The sequence below is a fragment of the Aythya ferina genome, assembly GCF_964211825.1.
Source record: "Aythya ferina genome assembly, chromosome: 13".
NCBI lineage: Eukaryota > Metazoa > Chordata > Aves > Anseriformes > Anatidae > Aythya > Aythya ferina.
The window spans coordinates 3,983,541-4,007,790 of record NC_140311.1 but is presented as its reverse complement, the minus strand read 5'-3'; the positions used below and the strand labels follow the sequence as shown (position 1 = coordinate 4,007,790).

Genomic DNA, 24,250 nt, shown 5'->3' with positions numbered 1-24,250 from the left:
CCAAGGATAATCAGGAACATAGCACGGGGGAAAAAAGAGAATCCATTGAAAGTTGATCCGATGCATTAATTTTCACAGTATAGTTAGTCACTTGGCCCTTAAGGGGCTTAGAATGGTGATGCTCAAGTTTAGGCCTACATAATAGGCATAAAAGACATACGTACCGGAAAGGAATTTTCAACACAAAATTATCTTTCAAGTGAGTGTTTGGATTAGAAAAAGATTTAGGAAGAAGATCCTTATCTGCCTAATATTATCTGAAATTGAAATAATAGTTGATGCATGGTAATGAAAGAAAGTATCTAGTAACATAACCAAACCTTGTTAGAAAAATATTCAGTGAAATCTATTTCTTTGGTTTTACCAAAGTCCCATTTCAATAAAATGATGGGGAAGGCATTTTGAGTGGTGAAAGGAATTTTTTCAGTGAGTGTTACGTTTCAGAGTAGAGGAATGGATATAAGACCTTGTACCCCAAACCTAATCCTGAGAACTTGTTTACTGTTTTTAATAAGATGAAATGAATTGAGAACTGTTAGGATAATAAAAAATAAAGCTGATTGCCAAAGTCTGTGCCAAAAAAACACCTTTGGATTTCAAAGTTTTTAAAAACTGAGTCACTTAAGAAGTACCTAAACATAGACCTTGTGATACTTTTTTATGCCTAACTCATTGCACACATACAAACCTGTTATATACATGAAACTTCTTCATTTACTACATTAACTTGTTCACGTATGCTGAACTCAGTTTTTGAGATATTTCATGTTTCTCGATTCCGTGAAACACTCAGATACTTTACAATAGGAATTTATGTCCAACAATTTGATGTAATGTTTCTAGCCTGTATTTTTACACATCTCAGCAGAACACTGAGAAGAGACACTGAGGATCTGCAGGAAACGATGAGCTGAGGTACAGAGTCCTCTTGCTGCAAACTGCCAGATGTCTTCCAATTGAATACAGCATCTTTCTGAGCTTAATCAGTGAGAGTTTTAAAAGAGAATATTCAAGAATATTCTAGGGAGTTAGAAGGAATACGGGTCGGAACAGTGGGTAAATGTACTTAGTATGCAGAGTGCAACAGTGTGGAAAATAGAGTAAATATTTAGAGTGGGCAAAAAGGTACATGGTTCAATTTTTTCTGAAAGATGTCTTATTTTCAAAGAACTGGCAAGTTCTACCTTTGGGGAACTCAAGAGAGGGGCAGGGGAAGCAATGTCCAGGAGCATTTAAACACAGTGTATATCTTCATTAAGCACACTTTATAAATCTAACTGCCAGCTACCACACTGCCTTCTGCAGGTTGTATTAATCTCAGTGACAGTTAACACAATGCCCTCAGTATGAATCTAAATGCCAGTTGCATTACTCCTGCCTAATTTCAGAGGTAGAACCGTGCAAAGGACAAGAATTCTGTCTGGGGAAGGATTCTTACACCAGTATGTGTCTTCATGCCAGGCAGGGAAAACTCACTCATTCGGAAATACTCTGATTTAAAAAAAAAAAAATAAGTGTTTGTTTGATAATACTTTTATCCTGTATTTCATTGTACTATATAATCTAAGTAAATCGACTCGAGCAAGCTTTATAATAAAATAAAATAGGAATTTGTCATTCTAAAAGAGCCTAAAGGAGTTTTCTGACCTTTTCTACTACCAATAGTTCTCTGTTAATTTTTCTCCTAATTAAAATTGATACTATATCATTAAATGTTTCAACCTTAGCAGTTACTAATGGCTTTGTATAGAAGTGATTCAAATGAAGAGCCACACTTCAGCAAGGTCTGACAGTTCAGAGCTTCCCAAGTTTCCTGAGTCTTTTTATGGGAAATGGGAGTTACAAAATCAGTCCTTACTGTTCAGTAGAAATTACAAGAAACTAAAGCCAGCTTCCCTACATGTACAGGATCAGTCTCTACTTCTTGCCCCATTATCTTTTGTTCTTTGTGCATGGGTACTACATTAGTTAATAGATGGCTGCATTATGCTACAATTTCATGTTTCAGCATAAATAGAATATGGGACACAGTGAAAAAAAAAACCATCTGGCTAAACATTACACAGTGCCAAAAGACATATAACTTCTTCAAGAGACTGGCCAATTCTGCCCTAGTTTGAGAGTAGGCCAAGCCAAGTATGTATTAATTTCAATATATCAAATTAATTTTAACCAATGATTTCTAAAGATCTTCAGATACTTGGGTATGTGAATAGCACAGAGGGAATGGCATGAGCTGGATATACAGCTCAGTGCATCTGCTTTTCTAGTATTCACTTAAGGAAAAAAAGTCTAAATAGTTGTTCAGTATGTCTCAGAAAAGGACGCTTGTACACAGCTTTTAGAAGAGGCTTATGCCCTATACTGATCTTAAAATGGTTTACAGTAGCTACTCAATGTTTTATTTATCACTCTGAGTTGTTTGGTAAAATAAAAGTAGTGACAATAAGTGCTTAAATTACTCTCTAAAAAGCCTTATAAATTAAGACTTTAACTGTTCTTGAGCCAAATAGGAAGGCCTTTAACATAAAGTACACAAAACAGTTTGATGTCCTATTTTTCAGAATACATTGTTCTATTCTTTTCCATGAAAGACTAAGCAAATGTAATTAAACATATTGGAATAGTTTAAGTAAACAGGCATTCTTTTTGGCTTTGGTTTGATCAAGCTTTCTGCTAAGAAAAGGTGTACTTTCCCTTTAGATAAGATCCACAATATAAATGCAGAATGCTATATTCTGAAGGTCAGCTTTGAATCACATGAACTTTGTCTCAAAAATGCAAGACCTAGTTCTAATATAGTAATTAGTGTTGAATTCCCCTCTTAGAATGCATGAATCCCATGAGTTAAAGCAGGTCAATAAGGGAATGCTTTTGTTTTTATGGCTCATTTTTCAGTTTTTACAGTGTCTAGACCAACAGGTCAATGTCCTTGGAACCAACTATGAGAGGGAAGGCACAAACTGTAGTCTCAATTACTGCTTGCTTGATTTTCTTATTTCATTTCCATTTCACAGCATAGGATGTTCTTGTCTGAAAGTAATATACATGTATGTCTGTGTGTATGTATAGATATATCTGTAAGTGTATATATGCAAATACATATTTAAAGAATTTTTGGATGTAGTGCATTGTGATCAGGAGTTTTCTTCCTGTTTTTTCTCACTAATAAATATTCCTGGACTCATTGTGTTGTTACTATATGGCATGGGGAAAAATGGCGTCAAGTGAATGTGTTTTGCTTTCCTTGTTTACAGTTTTCATTATAACCCATTCAGCATGATAGCATTTAATTTAGAGGGTACCCATGAATACCTATATTGTAAAGGTTTATAGAATAGGTGTGCTGTTTGGTTACTGATTGATGACATGTCTGCAGAATAGAAGAATGGTAGATGCCACGTTGACTCTGACTGAGGTCCTCAGAAGCACTCTGGACTACAGCCAGAGCTGCTTTGAACTGTCTATAAACCATGAAAGCATTTCCACAAGTATGTAAGGGCAGTCATTTCTCTTTTGTATTTCTTAGATTTTACTTCACAGTCAGTGCCTATATTACCTGAGCATCTTTGTGCATACAAAGCAAGACCTTCAGTCTGGTTTTAATACAAAAATCAGCCCTTTGAAATGCTTGTTGGTGATGGAAGGAGATTTTGTCCTTAAAATGTGCATTTATTTCAATGACCTCTTCCTCATAAATGTCTAATTCCTGACATAAACCTCTTGTAGCATCTGAAGTGTGATGGATTGTATAGGTGGGCTTTGGCTTGCCAGAGGGGCCATGGGCCCTCCACCCATGAATCAGAATGGGCCATGGTTGATGGCCCATTTCTGATGAATGAGTGGGGCCCATTTCTGTTCCTGTGGGTGGGAACTGGCGGTCCCTCTCTATCCCAGCCCAGACCAGCACTGGTAAGATGCTTGGTACTAGCTATAGCTGGTAGGCTAACCATGTTCTAAATGCAAAGGAAGTTATAAATGATAGATAATAAAATTGTCAAGAGTTGAGAAGCTCTGTTCTGTGTAACAATATATAGATACACATTTGAACATCCAGTGACTGTTCATATGAGTACATATTTGTATAGTAGTTCAAGCTACGTGACTATCAGCATCAACAAGAAATCCAAAGTTTTTTTTTGTGGTAGTTGTGTGGTTTGCAAACAGATGTTCTCCGCTGAAGGAAGCACACAGTGCTGTCAAGTGTTTCTTTCTGACTACTAACATTACCCACGTCTTGCTTAGATTTACCAGCAAGATACTGGGCTAGCTGGTGGTACTTCATATGGTGTGAAAGATAAATAGAACTGACTGCTAACTCCATATGGTTGGGATTTGACTTCAAGAAATCTCTCAAGTGCAAATAGAATTTCTGTAGGACAGGGAAGCAGCATACACTTGAGTGAAAAAGTAAATTTATAAAATCGAGTGCTCTATCTTCTGAAATATTTTTTTGTGAATAAATGACTTGCTTTATGAACAGGTGGTAGCATTCAGTTGAATTTTGCCAGAACCTGAAAGCTTATGTAAAGTTGTATGACCTCTAGCTGAAGTTGATTCATTAGTGCCATTATCTGTTCATAGCCAGGCCTAATCTATGACTGGAAGAGATGTAGGAGCTTGGCAGGAGGGCCCATTCTTCCACATCACTCTTACTTTGGTCATGGAAAGGAGATTTGACTTTGTTTAATAAATGGCAAGTCCAGTTTCATCAGAAAAGTTTCTTAAAAACTTTTTATTGTAAAACTGATTTTATTAATTGTACAAGACTGATGTATTTCACATATTTGCTACTCCATAGTGCTTAGTAGAATATTAATATTGTGTAAAATACCACATATATGAATGCCTGCTTGCTGCAGAACTAGAGTTAACTTAAATAAATACATTAATATAAAAATTATATGAAACGAAAATTCATATTTGTATTTCAGTGTCTACTTTAATTGTACTGAATCATTTACTAAATCAAAAACTGTTGAGTAAATTGATCATGTCAAAATAAATTCATTATTAAAAGAAAATACCACATAGAAGAAAATTTGAAAAGTTCAAACATAAGGATATCTTTGGCATCAGGAAACCCTGACTGATATTCAACAGCAGGGACAGTGTATAAGGTAATTTAAGATGCTGTTGTTACAACTTGTAAAAGTATTGCTTTGTTTTGTTAATGATACAAACACTATAGGGCATTAGGAAACAGAAATTTCATTTTTATAGCAAAAAGTCCTCAAAATAGGAATTTTCAGCTATCATGAAGATTTCTCTTCTTCATTCCTCTTCTGTAATATAGCTTCATAAATGTTTGTGTCAGCTGTATAACTGAAAAATACTGCATCAGACGTTTACGCTATCTTTCATATATGTTAATTATATTCTCCTTTGTGTGTCTTAAGCAAATGTTTTTCTCACCTTTTATTCTTTTTATTTTCTTCTAGAAATAGTTGTAGATCACTAATGAAGCTAAAGGGAAACAGACCCTTTAAGCCTTTGTTTAATATTTGATCTTCTAACATACAGAAACACTTTTCAATCACCCACTGATTGTAATTCTTCTGAAAGTTTCAATGTAACCCAAAAATCAATATTAACAGATGTTGTTTGCTTAAGTCTGAAAGTGTTCCAGAAAAATGCTTGTCAAAAGCATACCATCTATGGTTTCATAAAGTTTCAGATTCACAGAATCAATATCAGCAGATGTTCACTTTTATTTTATTTTTTTTCTCAAGGCATTGCAGAAGTGCTTCTTCCAGCATAATTCTGAAAGAAAATTGAAACCACCAAGAATATGACAGCTTCCACTGTTGCCAAAGAATATGCACTTGTCAACTCCTTGAGAAATACAGTGTCTTTGTGTAATATCATTAGAGACCAGTGATTAAACAGGAAAAAAAAAAAAAAAGATGATTTTAATTAGTGCATGATGAATGGTTGTCTAAATCAATCCATAGTGTAGTCCATATATGTTAAATGCTTTATTGGGGCTACTTTAGCATTTCTTTTTTGTTTTGTTTTGTTTTGTTTTGTTTGTTTGTTTGTTTGTTTTTTTAAAAGGAAACATTACAGAAATAATTAGGGGTAAAAAACTTAACCTCAGTGTGCTGTCTGTAATGGTGGCATTGGAAGGTATACTTGGCTCAGCCTCCTCGCTACCTTTTAAAGCATTTGTTTGAAAGAACTGACATTGAATCCATAATATCTGCATAGAAAATGCAGAGTTATAAGGTCTCTGTTGTAAAGAGTTTGTCAGAAATATTCCTGCCTGCATAAAACAAAATATGCATAAAAATAAACAAAACCACAAGGAACAACGCACAAACCATTTTATTGGGCAGTTTGGAGGAATGAGTTTTCACCTGCCTTATTCTTCTTACGGTACATAAAACCTGTAGCATTTGAAACCTTGAAGCTGCTCTATATTGTGAAAAAAAATTGTAATCTAATAGAATTTGGGATTTGGTGAGTGGGGTTGTTTTTCCAGTTAAAATAGTATGTCTGTATACCTCAAGTCAGTTACATAAATATGTAAGTGCTTCTTCTGTGTATGTATTTGAAAATCTTTGCTAATCTCTGATTGCAGTTAGAGGACTTCTAGAAACACCAATATGCATGTAGTGCAAGTTGCTGGAAAAGTAATCAGTAGTAATTATAGCATATATTCAATATTCATACAGATTTTGGTAGCTTATCATATGTTGTGTGTGTATTAAATTTGCCTCATTCTTAGTACTGTACTATAATGACAGTCACTTTCTGTAATAATTAGGAATGTAATAATACACTGATAAATCGCAGCATGATAAAGCCTGCAGACAGATCTGCTTTAATTTGATTATGTATCTCGTGTCAGTAAGTTTTCTACAAATGGTATCATTTAATTGGGGATAGCAGTTGGGTTGTTGGATTTATATTTGAAACATCTCCAATTGGTTACAGGTTCTGGGATATCTCAGTTATAAAAAATGTGGAGATATTTTTGGTGGATTTAAACCATTGGTATGTTTATGCTGTACATCTGGGATTATTCTATGTGAGCTCTGAGCTAAAAGAAAACTGTGCAACTGTGTTAGCACAGCAGCAAGTCTACACAAATAAAGCTGCCTCTCAGCAGGGTTTATTAATGTAGGCATCACATCATGCTACAGCAGTTATATAGCTTTTTTTTTTTTTTTTTTTTTTTTTTTTTTTCAGGCTCAGAGGGTAAGCAGAGTGTGCTTACATCTGACTGCGATACATAGCATAAACATATGCCAGGAGACTTGGCCCAGGGTTGTATTTATTTTAACAAAATTGTGGCAGTTATGATGCCTGTTTATTATATTCAGCTTTAACACTCATGAAGAAGGAGCCAACTTTCATAAATTAAATGTTTATTTGTTGGGTGGAGTGTAATATGAAACTGTGCCATTTTACAGTAGACCCTTATAGTGTTTGTATCTGTGACAGATACACTGTGATATCTGGTTCCTGTACATGATGTTTTATCTTCTTTGTTTCTTAAAGGATAGAATAAAAAGAGAAATACATATAAAAAGTCATTTGCATTTCCTCAGTATACCTCAGATTGAGTGATGGATTATTGATTCTAATGTTTTGGAATTTCTTAAGACAGAAATCAATGATTTTATTTTATTTTTCCTCATAGTTATTTTGCAGACATGGAGAAGCAAAAAAATATTGCTACTCTTTGGGCACATTTTGGTTTTCTAATTAAACAAAATCTAAAGAGAATTTCCCCTAATTTCCTTTCTTACTGTAAGAGATAAAAATGAGGAATTTTAATCTCTAGAGTCTGCAGAGAAAAAGAAGTGTCTGATCTAGGCTTTAACCACGGATCAGTGCCCTTCATCAGATAGCCTAGCATCTCCATGCTGTGGCTATTCTGATTGTGCTTAGCCCCATGCCAGCATAGCCTTAGTAAAGCCATATGGACAACTCCTTCCACGTAGCAGTAAAACAGGCGTTTCTGAAAGAAAAAGGAACTGAAAACCCTTGTGCTGTTGTTTTTAGTCTGATTGCTATTGATTTGTAGAATAATAATGTGTGACTCCAGAACTTCTCTCCATCCTTTCACCTAGTATGAGAAATCCATGAGGAAAGCTCCATACTGTTTTACCACTGTAACTGTCTAGCATGTTAGTAAAAGAATTGAATTTGAATAATAGTGCAGTGGGCTTCTGCAGGTACATCTTGTGGCCAAGTGGAGGAATTTTCATATCTTTACTCAAATATTAAAACAGGGATATTTTTTCAAACATAAAAAATGTGAAAGCAAATGGTTTTACAAGATAGCACCTCTGAACAGTCAGTCCATATTAAACATTTAGGAAACAAGAAATGTTCCATATGTATTATTAAAATAGGTGTCAGCACACAAGAGAAATTTTAGCGGTTAGTCTATGACAGGGACAATGCCATCCAATTTTGAGCCATGAACCTAAAAAAAAAAAAAAATAGTTCATTAGTATCAGCTGCGAGGTGACTGCATCTCATGAGTATATATAGACCTAGTTGTTAAATAGTATGAGCATTATGGTTAGCTGTGCATGTAGAGAATTTTTGAGTGGAATTTTATTTTTCTGAGCTTAGAAAAATATTAAAATTCTACTAACAGTAACATAAATTAGATTCTTTGCCTATGCATTGAGTCGCATATTAGTTCTCACAGTCACCTCTAGCTTCTCTGTCTTTGCAAGATTTTTCAGCCCATCTTAATTTTTGCAATGCTGTCCCATTTCTCAGATAAATAGGTATAATTCATGTTGCCAGCTGCCAAGGACTACTGTATTTGCCAATAAATGGGTATCAGGAATAGCTGAATGAATAGATGTCTGAATTGAGAAGAGAAAGTTTAAAATTAGCAAACAACTTGAATGCTGTCAGATCTAAACTAATTTCTATCATCAGGGATTCATCAGGGACACAGCTGTTGGAGTGTGTGACATAAGAGAGAAAGTCAAGGAATGTTTATTTGAGAGAATGAAATATAGCAGGAATTTTCAGATTACATTAACTGAAATGATGTTGCATAAATACATGTTTTTTTTTAAGGGATTATGAAGTAATCACAAAGAAATTGAATAAATATTTCAAAAATAAACTCTCTCTTTGACATGAGGTATAAAGATGTTTTGTACTTAAGGGTTCTGTAGAGCAGGTGTCCAGAGAAGTACAGTTTTGTTTAAAGAATAGATATTTTTGGACTTTAACCAGATAAGTGACAACACAAAAACACAAATTTAGTCTTTTTAGTAACTTGTATCTAGCTTATTTTTCCAATTTTCACAATCTGCTGAAATAATCAGTAGAGTTGCCGAAACCAGAATCTTCAAGCTTGTGAAACCTCAGGTTTGTCTTCTAAATGTTGAACCTACATGACAGATTTTGAACTTCACAGATTTTGAATAGTTTCTTTTGGACTATGTTGGACTATGAATTTACTGAAAGGGAGGGGAATAAAGTAAAAAAGTAATAATGTTTTATACTGATAATTTCATCTTTAGTTTAAGAAAAAAAAAAAGTGAATTTTAGAGAGCCAAGAAGAAAATCCATGAAACTTGATAATGTGGTTACAGAGCTTCTCAAATCATAGAACCATAGACTGGTTTGTGTAGGAAGCGACCTTAAAGACCATATAATTCTAGCCCCCTGCCATGGGCAGGAACCCCTCCTGCTGGCCCAGGCTGCCCAAATCCCATCCAGCCTGGCCTTGGGCACTGCGAGGGAATGGGGCAGCCACAGCTCCTCTGAGCAGCCTAGACCAGGGCCTCACTGCCCTCACACTAAAGAACTTCCTTGTATCTCATCTAAATCTACCCTCAGCTTTTTTTTTTTTTTTTTTTTAAATCTACCCTTTCAGCTTTAAACCATTTCCCAATGTTGTATCTCTACATGCCTGTGTAAAAAGTTGCTCTCCATCTTTTTTTATAAACCTTCCTTATATACAAGAAGGCTGCTACAAGGTCTTCTTGGAGCCTTCTGTCCTCTGACCACCCCCAGTTGCCTCAGCCTGTCTTTGTGGGAGGGGTGTTCCAACCCTCTGATGGAGAGCTCCATCAGCACTGTGCCCGGTAGTAAGGTTGGAAGCATATCTTCTGGCACAGAAGAATAATTTGGAGCCACAGAGAGATCATACAGAGTTTTGTGACTAGCAGGCTTGGCCAGAAAAAAAAAAAAATTACTTTTCGTGTAGATGTGACAATACATTTAAATTAATTGACATTGATACTGAGAACGAATTGTGAGTTTGATCTTTCTAAGGAGCTTGCCTCTGAAGTGGAAGGGATTGAAAGAATAATATGTTTAGGATTAAACAGTTTAAAATGGGTTATGTTAAAAAAAAAAAAAAAAAAAAAAGATGACCTGAGATGAAACGATTAGTTCTAGAACTTGAATAGTGGAAGTGAAGTACCCAACAGTACTTTGAGAGTCAAGGGCTGTGCTGACTTCAGAACTTGTATAATTTCTGCAGAACTCTTTATTATGTCCAATTTCTGTGAATGCCATGTGGAATAGTCTAAAAACTACTTGTTTTGCATATTAGCCCTTTTGATGGTGGTATATCAGGAAAGCCTGTAGAATTCCTTGGCAGGGTTTAATCACAAGAACAGGCCAGGGGAAGCAAAGTAAGCCAGGAAAGCCTGGCATGGCCTTGCTGTGCCACCTGAGGCAGATCCTGCATTATGAAGCAGAGTAATCTTGTCAAAGCAGGCTGATTGACTTCACATTTAAGGAGGAGCTCCTTAAAAAAAGTATTTTTTTTTTTATTATTATTATTTTTTTTTACCCCCCCACCCCCCTTCCCCCTCCTGAAGGCAAGAACAGGCATATTTCTAAAGGACAAGAGGACAAGAGAGAACAATGGAATTAGTAAAAGAGGAATTCGGGGTTCTGCATTTATTGTTTATCAACTACCTGTATTACATACTTTGGGTAAAGGGTATACGTTTGAAAAGTTCTTAAATGAGCTAAAATAGGCTGCTATATTTTTTTCTTCTTCTTTTTCTTTTTTTTTTTTTTTAATCTGTCAAAGGGCTCAAATCACAGGCCAGCTGTTGGCCAAAACAGAAAGACAGTTCTTGTTTCTTAGAGCTTATCCTACTGGGAATTGATTGAAAACTTGATCCTTAATAACCTGTTGCTCTTCCAGATAGTCATTTGAAAAAGTAAGATGCTTTTTCATGTACTTCTAGTATTTTATTATTTGACTAATTCAAGGAGAAATCTGCTGTTTATTCACATTGTGCCCTAAGAAAGATGAATGGAAGTTCAAAACAGCTTTGTGAAACCAGTAACTATTTTTTTTTTGTATATCATTTACTCTCTTCATTAATTTTTTTATTTTTCAGAGGATAATTCTTGATCTTCTGTACTGAAGAGACTTTTCAGATACCATTTTACCTGCCTAACAGTATTTAGTATTCTTTTTCCATCTTCTCCCCTCCAGGACACAACTCATTCATTCCTGAGGTTTGCACATATGTTTAGATGGGGTGATATTTTCAGCATGATGCCACAGCTGTGTTGCTCACAGTTGCTCTGAACCAGTTTGCTGAGGTTGTCAGCTTCAAATTATTCATTTAAACTGATCTATTCATCTCTGCCACAGGTCTCAAAATGAGATGTAAAGAGATTTTTGCATTTTTAGGAAATCTAATAAGAGTGATAAAAATATGCACATGGGTGGAGAATGACCACATATTTTAAGTGTGATTCATTACAGACTCTTGTCCAAAAAGACTTTTCACTTGAACTAGCATCTTCTTTGCTCTCAGCTGCTGCAGCTGAAACTGTATGGATGGGGTATGTAAATTCAAGGCAAGCTTCTTATTTAGCATTTCTGCCTTGCCAAATGAATCATAGATAGGAAATCACTGAGCTTGCCAAAATTTATCATACTGTGTCTCCAAAAGTGAAAACAGGTTTTTCATATAGCAAAGCAAATGCTGTGTTTTGCCACAGATAATATTTTGAAAGTTGTTACAAGGTATCTTTGTAGCACAGATATTTTTTTTTCCGAACTGATTGCATACTTCAAAGTACCAAGCTTTTCAAGATCCACATAAAACTAATTAATCAACCTTGCAAACTGCATATCTTCCTTTCAAGTAGATCCCACAATCCTTCTACCTTGGGGAATAATTTTCTTGTTTTCCTAGCATTTTCCCAATCTAATTATTGTACCTCTAAATAGGAGATTTGTTATTACACAACATGATTAATTAGATATGTTATTTCTTTATCAGGTGAGAAATCACCAAAGGATTGATGATAAGCTTATGAAATCAACAAAGGCTGTATAAGGCAAAATGCAATTACTTCTCAATTAAAAATCCATTTGACATATTTGAGAGATTAATAAACAAAATAGATTTGTTTCTAACAGAAATAATTGGATTTTTAAGAAAAGATGAATTATTTTTGATATATATCATCTTTATCTAAAACATAAACCATAACAAAAGTATAAACTTAGACACCTAGAGGTAGCAGAGACTTAATTTTGCAAACATGAACTCTTACATGATTAAAGTTCTTAAAACATAGGAAGTAAATTAACAACAACAACAAAAAAGGTAATTAAGAACTTGACAGGGTGAACATTTTGTGTTCTCCTTTCAAAAAAATACACAATTACAAATTTGATCTTACCATCAATGTAAAAAGTAATGTAATAATGTCAAAGATCCTTGGCTTCACCAAGCATCTTCCTTTTTTTCCCTGAGTGCCTATACATTCCTGATTTCTAGTGGTTCTGTGTGTGTGTCACTACCGCTGACATCTTGCGCTCTAGTGACACGAAAGTCTCAATCTAGGGTCAAACTCTGTTTCCGCTTAAAAAATCAAACAATATGATTCGTATGTCATTTAGGAATCTTGAGGCATTTTTGCCATTGGTGGATATTTGCCCGTTTTTCAAAGAACTGTAGGAAATAGAAAACTTCTATAATAGGTCATCTGATACTTAAATCCGATGGAACTTGTTTCTTCAGCAGAGCCGAACCTGTCTTGATGACATCCTTTGACTTTCTGGGGCACTTGATTCTTTCAGCAAGACTAGTCTCTTGTATTGTGAAGAGTCTGGAAAGCACAAGTGAATTATAATAACCATCTTCTGACTAAATGAGAATGTGTTTTGTACAGAAAACCAGATCTGAATTGAGCTTTATTAATGCAAGTTTCAGGGTATGAGGAAACCATCTGAAACTGTAGGCTTTTCAATCAAAGAAAACTTTCATCATATTCAAACATTATCTGGAGAGCCATATGGATGACTCTCTGGCAATATGCCATTTATCAAGCATCTGATATATCAGTTTGTCTTCTCTTGAAAGCCTTATGGTAAAGGCCCACTGATTTTTCTTCTCAATCCTTAGTGATCAAGTAGACTTTAAAACAAGTAAAGATATGATTTCATTACTTTGAATTCATAAACGCAGAGTTAGTGAATAGCTTCTTCCAGACTTCAGCTTTAAAGAATGGCTAAGGATTATAATCAACTTTTAAAGTCAAAAGACTCTAATAATATATAAATCATAGTATGTGAAGAGAAAAAAAATGTATCTGGTAGGATTTCATCATCCTAAGTTTTAATCTTAATTAATATTAGAAATAATCTACAGCAGAAATGCAAAAGTATCCGTTTCTAACATTTTCTTCAGGTTAGCATGCAGTATGAAGAATTATTGACATTCTTTTATTAAATACTTTATTTATGTATAAGTGAATATGTGAGCTGATCAAAACTCTTTACAAGTTTCCTTAAACTTTTTCAAACTGTTCTAGAATAAGGATTTTTTCTGACATAGGAATCCTAATATTCTGATGCTTTTAAGTAAATGTAAAGAAGAAAAAAATGAAAGGAAACCCTTTGCATTAAGGCATTTTGCTGTTCTGTTACATACTTCCTAAAAATCATAAGGAGATCTTCAGTGGTTTCACTTGTATGCAAACTGGTGTGTGTGATTTTTCATGTGCCCATTTGCAGGCCGCTGTGTTAATAATCTCTCATTTAATTTCCATTTTAGCGTGGTGTGAAGTATTTTATCTAATGTCTTCCAAATACAGGTGAGCAGTGTTTCTGTTCTCTTCCTGCTCGCTCCTATGGGAAGGGGGATAAAACAGTCATCTCACATCTTTGATAGATACATCCATGGAATGAAAAGATGACATGGAATTAAGACTTAACCTCGTGTTAATATTCCAAATGAACTTTGATTATTTTTTTTTGTGATTCTTATTTGCAGTTGCCAATAATAGTGTAAAGTATTCATACATGTAATTTAACATGGATGCTTTTGAAAATGTCTGTTTTTATTTTTGAGGACATTTAGTGTCACCAGACAAAAGACTAAAAATTACAATTTAGATGGGAATTGAAAAGCAGTATAATTTAGAGATGCATGAAAAGCAGGTAAGATGATTCCTGAAAACTATTAATCTGAAGTTGAGGAATAATTTCTACATTTCAATTTTTATTCCTGTTTGATTGTCAGCAGAAAACACTTACATAGCAGCTGTGTTAATTCTCAATTTATATTGAGGATTAAGAAAATTGCATTTAAGCAGAACAAATGTTCTTTAAATTCCATCTTGGGGAAACTTTGTAACTTATTAAATAATTCCCCTTCAAGTGTAAAATTTACAAAAAACAGTGACAGTAAGTACAGAAGATAAATATTGAATATACTTTTGTGAGAACTTCACAACTTCATTTGAGTGGGGATTTTGATCCTTATGAATTTACCATGCTATACTCCTCCAAGCATGTTCCGTATAATTTATTTCACAATAGGAATTTGAATAGCACCTATATAATCGCTTTTGTTTGCAAAATAAGTATGTAATTCAGATTCTTATTGCTCGTAGAAATAAAAATCTCTTGAATCATAATTTGACTCGTTACTTCATAAAATCGAATGACTGTTAATACTAAGATTTCTGTTGTTGATTGTTTTTACAGTGTGACAATTGGATACGTAACTCCATTCAAGGCTAGTTTTGACTCTGCGGTTGAGGTTCCAAATTATAATTTGCCTAGGTTAAAATTACAGATGCTAAGATCACTTTGTTAGGGTCTGCATTTCATAGAAATGCTTTGCCAATCCCAATTAAAAAATGGAATGGGGTGCTTTTCAACTACCTGGAGCTCCTGAAATATTCAAAAAACCGAATTAGTTCTAAATTGTGACTGCCTTAGCTAAGAAGCAAGCAAATAACTTGAATAGTGGTCTGTCTCATCAAAATATGGAAGCCCCAGCAGAAAAAGCATCAACCTTCTGTAATTACAACACTTTGCATTATTTTCTGTGATGAATGGTGAATGATGAGTTTCCTATGGATGTAATTGGAGATTATCTATGCACTCAGCACAGAAAAAGGAGTATCTCCAATTAGTAGAATAAAGAAATTTTATTTTTTTGGTGAAAGGAAATTTTGTCTACATTTCTTTAGCTGTTAGTTATTCTCACTTAAAAAAAATAAAAAAAATAAATAAATCATTCTTACAGCAGCCAGCATCTGACATCAGAAGGCATTTTGGTTGTTTTGAGGTTTTTATGTAGAATAAGGGCTGCATATTTTCCATGTATGACCATAGTTAATATTCCCGTTGCTCTAAGTAAGTCCAGTGCTGTGGCATATTTTGTTCCCCTATTTAGTTAGTGATGAATTTCATCTGGCATTCCACTTGGACCATTTTTCACTGGAGATGATAGAAAGCTGAATACTGTTGTGGTTTTAATTGGCTGTTTGATAGACAGCAACGTGTCTTAAATGTTCTGGGATATTGTTTCATTTCAGTGTACTAAAGGCCTAATACAGAACCTATGGAGGCAATGGAAAAGCTTTTGTCTTAGCATTGGGCCCTAAAGAATTGCCAATACCTGTTTGAAAAAATGCGTACATTTCAAAGTGAAAGATCAGTCATGATTTCTAATTGACTGCAGTAACACCTTGATTGAAATAAGATAACTTGGTATTTTCTATTATTAAAAAAGATTTTTTTTTTTTCCCTGAAGTTTCATAAGGAAATACAGACTAAACTTAAATTTTTGGCATAAGAGCTAATCCCATTTTCTTTGTACTCTTAATGCTCTGAAGCTCTGAATCTTCGCTCCTCCAGTTTCAGCAAATGAGTAATACCTGGAGGGATAGAAATTTCATATACATTTTTCCCCCGAGGTTGTCTCTTCTGCTGACTGCATGGCTGTCTCTAAAACCATTCTATCAATTGTTCAAGTGTGAATGCTGTGTAATATGTTTTATATCTGGGAGGTTGAAGCTTTGTTCTCCTACTGGGAGTTTCATATTTTGATGAGACAGCTTTAGTTTCTTTCTTTTTCCATTTCCTAGGAATCCCTAAAAAATGATCTTGTTATATAAGTAGTGTGGCAACTATAACTTCCTAGTTACTTACCTATGTAATTTACTTTCCTCAGTAAAATAGTAGAGACACCATCCAGTCACTAGTGACAGGCTACAAGTTACTCATGGTTGTAATAAATACTATGTTCAAATATATATTTTGAAGTCTCCTCAAAATGTTTTGGTCTCATAAATGTGTTAATTTGTTTGTGTATATTAGTTGTGCACTGTTATGCTGTTTATACCTCTTCATGGTCAATAGCAATCTAAGACTTCACACAGTTACCTGTGGTTTGGAGATCCTGCATTGCAGTTAAACAAAAGCAGAGTGGGAAATCTGGGTGCTGGGATTTGTGTATGCCAGAACAGAGGAGCCTTGGTCTACGTGAGGACCTGGCTATTTAGGTAAAATGCAAAATGCAATGCATATGTGCATAAATGTAGCACTTCCCAACCATCAAGAACTGCTGTTACTAACTCTGGTCCCTTGTATAATGAGCAGAGTTCAGTAATGATTTAGTCGTATTTACATTTTTTTTATTCATGCTGTCTCAGCACCTATGCAAACTGTCATTTCCATTCTCTGGCTGTGCTCGTAGTGGATCAGAGGAGACCGTCAAGTCCATGAGAAGGAGTTTCTGTGAGGGCTGCTAAGAAATAGCATGGAGCTGAGCAAGCTGCTATGCAGGCAGCTGGAGGCTGGGAGAACATATGAAAGGAAAGGAGCATGTGTTCTGGGCCTGGCCTACTCTGGATGTGAGACCTTCCTTTGCAGCTCTTTGTGGAGCAGAGACACTGAACTCGGTGGGCCTGCGTGCTGGTGGAAGGAGGAATCATTATGGTGTAGGAATATCTATGTAGGAAGTAGGAATCGTTATAACACTGAATTGAATTCAGGTGTTGTGACATGTTTGGTTCCTGTTATTTTAGTTGCTCCAGGGACTCTGGGTGTTAAATGGAAGCCTCAGAAGCATCTGCTTCCTCAGCACCCTGCCTACCCACTTGGAGACACCAGCGTACGGGTGAGGAGCTCCCTGATCCGAGGGTCCAGCCTTGTCCAGGCTCCTTCCTAGATGCTGTGAGGTGCCCCAGTGGAGGAGATCTGAGGCTGCTTACACTGCAGCACAGATTTGTTTTTTTTTTTTATTATTTAAATACTGTCCGTGGCCTGTAGTATGTGCAAATATACTGTATAGCATGGAAATAGTGTTTACGGACAATTTCTGTAGTTAGTGAGATGTTAGCTTACGTCTTCTGACAGGTGTTTATATTACTGCCTGTGTTTGTAATTCATTGCATTGTGATTGTTTTTTGTCCATTTAAATGCATATGTTTTTTTCTACCTGTTCTTATATAAGCTGATATGGAGATTAGTACCGTAGTTAAATTGATGTAAGACTGAATGGAAAAAATCCTTTTGTTTGATATTTAAATCAGTTCTATTTACTGTCTTCTTGGCCTTGCAATCAGAAAGAAGAAACAGAAGTACCTGAATTGATGTCAGTTATGTCATTTTTTTTTTTCTATGACTATGTGATTTGTTCCATATCATATGTATTCTCCTGTGTATAGCATCCTTTCTGCTTTCCATGTTGTGTTGTTGTTGTAGGGTTTTTAGTGTTTTTTTGTTGTTGTTGTTTTTTTTTTTTGGGGGGGGGGGGAGGGAGGAGGAGGAGTGGTGTTATTACTTGTGCTTTTTATACACTGTATAAGTTTTTGAGGGTTAAATATGAGACATAAGAAAGATGCTTTCCTTGAAACACTGGCCAAACCTCTCCTCGGACTGATGTGGTTGAGATCAGACAGACATAATTCCTGAAACACCAAAATCTTTTTATTTTGCTTTTCTGCAGAAAGTAGATATTAATTTTAATGAAGAAAACTATGACTTCGGTAATTGCTATTTGAAATGATACTGTGTTTTTTAAGGATTTTAGTATTTGTAAAGAATGAAAATTCAAACTCTAGAGATTAAATCCACTCATTTATAGCTTCTGTCACATTAAAGGAACTGAACGTAAATCAATTGGAGTAAGCAAATGTAATTTAGCATTATTTTCAAATGTCTGTAATATAGATAGTCTGTCATTTAAAAGCAGATTTTGTTTTTGCTTTACAGTGTTTGTAAAAGATACATTTGGTTTCAATATTTTTATATTCAAAATGTTAGAAAGAATATGCTGTGGGGAAAAGTCTGGCTGCTTATAGCAGATCATTATGTATTTCAACATAGTATGAGCAGTGTACTGGGTTGTGAGTGGAATTTGAGTTTGAAGACAAAAGAGAACTATTCATGTTAGAAATACTCATGCCCAGCATACCTTACTCAAGATGATCTGATCTGACTCCATCAATTCTTGAAACTACTTCTTTGCCTCTTCCAAATGTCAGTAAATCCAGAAAATATTTTATCTTGGCTCCAGCTGCTACAATTATGAGGGTCTCAAGTTTAACATGAGAGATTTCACTGATACGCCTACGTGAAGGAAATGTATATTTTGATTGGTATCAGAACAGTCTCAGGGTTCAAGGATTAGAGAGCAGAATGCTTGGCCATGAAATAAGTGGAATGGAAATGCTTAGCTATAGCTTTTAAAGAAGCTAGTAGGTCAGACTCAGTTATTTCTTTTGTTAGCGATGAACAACTTAGCAGCTGAGGAAAACCTGTACTTTTCTGTGGCACATTAGTGTGTACTAGTATCCAGCAAGAGGATGTTGATATAAAGATATCTGTTTATCCAATGGACAAATAATGTAGTAATTCGAATGAGTGTTTGCTTGCTGTTTAGGAATAGAAAGCTAAGGAAATGCATCAGAAATCCCCCAAACAAGAAAACACAACTATTTGTTGCTGTTGTTAATGCTGTGTCTGACAGAGTGATGATGCGTTTTGTTTTTTATTTTTTCCCAGGACCATATTGTTTTTCCACACTGCTGAGGACTTCTGAGATAGAAAACCATCTGCAAGTTTGCTTACAGATCAACCCCTTGTGAAGCCCAGGTAGTGCACTGGGAAAATGATCATGTTGCTCTAGGGTTCTCAGAAGTCTTAATCCCTGAGTTTCTTTAGGGCAAAGCTCCTTAATGAAATCACAATATTTGGATGGCACAGTCCCCAGGATATGTAAACATGCTGCCTAAACAGCTGTTAAATAATTGTCAGTGTTTATTCAGGTTCTCAGTCAGGGAGAGGTAGATTTTAACACACTTTATGGTGGGATCTCCATAGACAACAAAGTTAATCCTTCCTACTGTGGATGTGTTTCAGAACTGCAGTGCTCTTTTCTGAAGTCACTGATTGACTGTGTGCTGACTAAATGGTTTCTATCCATTTGCAACCTACTTTCTTTAAAACTTTTTTTTTTTCTTACTAACGTTGGATTTAGATGATTATTAGGGATATTCAGAGAATTCCATGAAACTGTACTTTTAACAGACGTTACGATCAAACCTGAAGTCTCAGCACAGTGATCTCTAAACAAGGCATGTTTCAACCATTTTGTGTCCAAAATTGCATGCAAGACTTTGCACTTGTTCAAATGCCATGACACAGCATGTAATATGGATATTTGCTGTAATACATCTGTACAGTTCTATGCTGCTAGATGTCTAAGGTTAGGCTCGATGTGCCATACAGAGCATCATTTATTTTTGGACAGAAAGATATTTCAAGTGATAGAAAATGAAGTTAGGAGCAATGTTTGAATCCACTAAAAGAGAAATAGCTTTTAGATAAGTATTGTGTGTTTAGATCTTTGGAGCTTTGCACTTTATACTTTGTATTCAGATTTTGTAAAATTAAGAAGGGGAAAAAAAATCACTGGATCTAGTGGGGAGTGACTTTATAAGTGAGCTCTCTAGTTTCCACATTGGTATCAAGTAGCTGATCACCACTTATGGCAAGGTTTTCCATTGGTATAAAAATTAAATGGTTAGTTTGTCATCATACTTAATGCATGTGAAATTTTCATAAGAGTTAAATACAGTGAGACAATACATGCTTTCATGTCTTAAATGCTAAGATGCAAAAGGGTAAATATAATATGAAAACTGTTACTGAGTATATGGTCTAAATATGCGCAGTGATTGCTCTTGTCTAAATATTAGCTGTCTGTCTTAATGCTTTGCACTGTGGCATCATGACAGTATGAAGCCTGATGTGATATAAATGATGCCAATGTATGCACTGTTGGCATGAGCATCTGTCTCCTTGGCAGAGTCCAAAGGCAGCTCCTGGCAGCTTTGGAGTTGCCTCTAGGTCTATCATATGGTTAAGCTTCTGACTTTTCCTCTTTAGCTAAAGTCCACTCCATCTGGAACATATTAAATTCTCTTTCACCTTTGATACTAGAGAAACACGTGTGGTAACATAGTGCATTCTGTACTCAGGACTCTGAAGTTGCTTAAATCAGCCAAGTCTTGTGCTTAGGAATGTTACACTTCTGCAGAGATCTGAAAAAATGCTCTGGATGTTACACACCAGAACTGAAATCTGAAAAAGGATGAGATGAAAATCACTGTTTTGTGTAAAACGATTGAAGAAATTACAGTGCAATTTGTCCTTTTTTGGGGGGGGAGGGGGAGGAGAGGGAAGGGGTAGAGGGAGGCAGGTAGAGGTAGAAATAGGAAAGGGGGAGAAAGGAGAAAGCAGTACTGAACTGATCATGTTCTGTAGCGGTATTTTACTTCTCAGTGCTGATTAGGCTGCTAGACAAAGAAAATCTGAAATGCATAGTCAGCATGAAGGAGTGGGAGGGTAAAAACAGGCACAGTAGGTCAGATAGAGTTCTGGATTGACCCCAAGTGTTGTTACAGATCAAGGCATATTATAGCCCTGATATTTAGCCACATTATACAAAGGTTTGAGTCAACTATAAGGCATTAAAGGAAAAAAAAGTAGATGATGTACTTTGGACTACTAAAAAGTAGTCAAAAAATGTGGGCAGTGGTCGCTTTTCTTTCTCCAATTTCAACAGATCTTTCACTTTCTTAAACAGGTGCATAAGCATTCTATATAGAAAGCATTAAGACACCTAGTTAGCTCCAGCACACCAGAGGATTTGGTCCATACCCTGCTAGAACAACTGAATCTGGGCCTTAAAAGTACTAGCATATGTCAGCATTACACTGTACTAGATACTGAAAAAAGGAATTACTCTCTTCCTTCCTGCTTCTTGGACTGGTTCCTTTGGTGTAAGGGCCAAGTGTGACAAGTTCCCAGTCACAGCTATAGTGAGATCCAGGCTTCATGAGACAGAGCAAGAGAGAAACTAAAAAGTTTTCCAAAAAGACTGAGAAACTCACAATGGTCATTCATTTTTGATTACATCCTTTTTCTTCTTTCAAGCTCTCATATAGCTATTTAAACAATGTTAATGCCTCACAGTGTCCTGGTAACATCTGTGTAGCACAGGAAAAGGGGAAAGCTTATGAAAACTGAAATATTTCAGAATCCCTGTCACTGAAATAGACCACCTTTGGTCAGAGTTACAAAACCACTGGCAAAGTAACACACATTGGAAAAAACAAAGAAAACAGAAGATGGGAGGAAATAGCTTCTTTGTGGTTCAAGTGAACAGCTTGTTCACTCATCTTCTGGATCCCAGCACACTTCTTTTGGTCTCTGTGGCATCTGGCTGACTTGCTTTGGTTTCTCTTCACACTTTGTCACACCAGGAGAGGGCTGTACATGCTGCTCCATCCTGCCCTGCCAATTACAGCAAGGGGATAATGACACTGACTCTATTCCAGTGCTGGCTAGGCTTAGAACTGATTAGACAGATGGGCAAAAAGATGAAGAAGACTTGATTCTGACTTTGAGGACTGAGATCTGAAAATACAGAAGTTTATTTTTCCTTCTTGCCTAGGTATAGCATAGGCATTTACATACTTTTTTTATGGTAAAGTCAGATTTTAACAAAAACTCAGTGTCCGGTCTCTTTTTCTGGCTTGTCTAATATATCCCAGTTCTTGTCTGTGAAGGTGACTTACACAGACAAAAGCAAATGTTCTTGGGAGCTACCATGTTGATAAGATATTAGAGCTCTTTGTAACGTCCTCCCTGGCAGAAACAGCATGCCTGAATGTTTGGACATTCATTTTTTCAGCACAGTTTGAAACTCATTTGATTCTGTTAGCCTCTGAGGATCATTCAAATCAGTCCAGGCAATCCATGAACCCTGACATCAATTTGTCTGCCAAAGTCACCAGTTTAATAAATAATGGTATTAGCCAGGCAAAGGTTATGTCCCTTTAATATTCATATAACACTTCACTATGTGTTTTTATATCTTCTTTGAGCATTCACCTGGAAAGACAGCAAGCTTGAAAAGCTTATTTTGAAGAGAGCAGTGCTAGTTGCCAGGTTGTCACGCAATATGTTGTTCCCTTCCTCTGCTGCATATCTAGGAGGTGAGCTTCTGTGATGGAGATAACTGAAGACAGACACTAATTTGGGGTTTGACATTTTACAGACAAAAATAGATGCAAAATGAAGAATGTTGCTACAGGTATAAAAATAAGCAAGAAAAAATAATCAGAAATGGAGAGAAGCAGGTGACTTTGTGAAATAAAAGAAACCATTAAGAATAGCATTGGAATTCTAGCTTACTGGAGAGTCTTTTCTTGATTAGTTATGGGGATTTCAAACCACTGCTGAGTCCTCTAAATAGGTGCTGATGATCCTTATACTTACTAGTGAAAACCTTTTTCTTTTTCCACACTGGGTTTAGAATCTTACGTACTTGTAAATGTAGCTGCCAGATTATATAACTGCCAGATCATGCAACTCCTACACAAATTCTCAACAGAAATGGGATTAACTGAGGAGGTACATACTTCAGCAGTCAATGTCTTATAGACCAAAAATTGGCAAAGGTACAGCAACAAAAAAATATATTCCATAGTCTTTAGTTTCTGAATTTCTGTCTTGTCGCTGCATTGTAAGAAAGGTTAGAAAATGAGAATTGCTGTGAAGTTATCGTATAAATTAACTGCTACTTACAGATACTTGTAAGATCTGAAGACATAATGTTAAATGCAGAATAAGCATACCCTTTAAAATACAAAGTTGGCCTGTTTTAGGAAAAATGAGTTATTTAAGAAGGGAAAGATTCTTAAAGGAACATAACAAATATGGTTAGAATACTGATGAGTCTCTCCTACACTCACCCTGGGAATCCTTTGGTGTAGATCTGTCACCTTTTTCTTGACGGATGTATTTTGTTTTAGGCATGTTCGGGTAATAAATGCTCTAAGTGTAGCCTGCTGCACAACACCAAGAGCCATCTCAGAATAATAGAAAGTTTAGAGCGTGAATCCATCCATCACAAGGGAAGACTACCTGAGATGTGTGAATCAAATAAATGTCTGTATACGACTCAGAAGCTGATAGCAACTTCATTTATTTTGTGCTTTAAAGGAGATGAGGGTAACTTTCAGCCTAACTTCACCAAAATAGCCCTAGCCTTTAAACTTCCCATCACTAACACCAGGAATGAAAGAAAAGAGGACCTTTTTTACACTTGATAGGTAGATTTATGTGTGATTTGGGATAAGGTGTAACAAAGAGAATATATACTTCTTCATACAGCATTTTCAGTCTTGTTCCGTAGCTCATCATGAATGAATTTGAAGGCTATATAAAAGGCTATATAAAATTCTATTTTTAAATCTACTTATTATAATTTAATATTTTTATTTTGGAAGTTTTAAAGGAGCCAAAAACCACATAGTTCTTACTCCCCATACATATCTCACTGTAGATCAAAACCATATGAAATAAGCAAAAAAGGGTCAATAAGAGTAAGGATACAAAGAAGATATAGCGGAAGGACAGACAGCTTCTTCAATGCATATGTTCTGGGCTTGATAGCTTTCTTGT

At 35.6% G+C, this 24,250-nt stretch overlaps 1 long non-coding RNA gene across 1 annotated transcript in view; it reads left to right on the top strand.

Annotated features, from left to right (window-relative positions):
* Positions 1-17,257: 17,257 nt before the first annotated feature.
* Positions 17,258-24,250, top strand: part of LOC311444173 — a 207,822-nt gene continuing 200,829 nt past the window's right edge. The window contains exons 1-2 of the long non-coding RNA XR_014697684.1: positions 17,258-17,390; positions 19,280-19,369. This is a non-coding gene — a long non-coding RNA (uncharacterized lncRNA). The remainder of the gene's footprint in view (positions 17,391-19,279; positions 19,370-24,250) is intronic.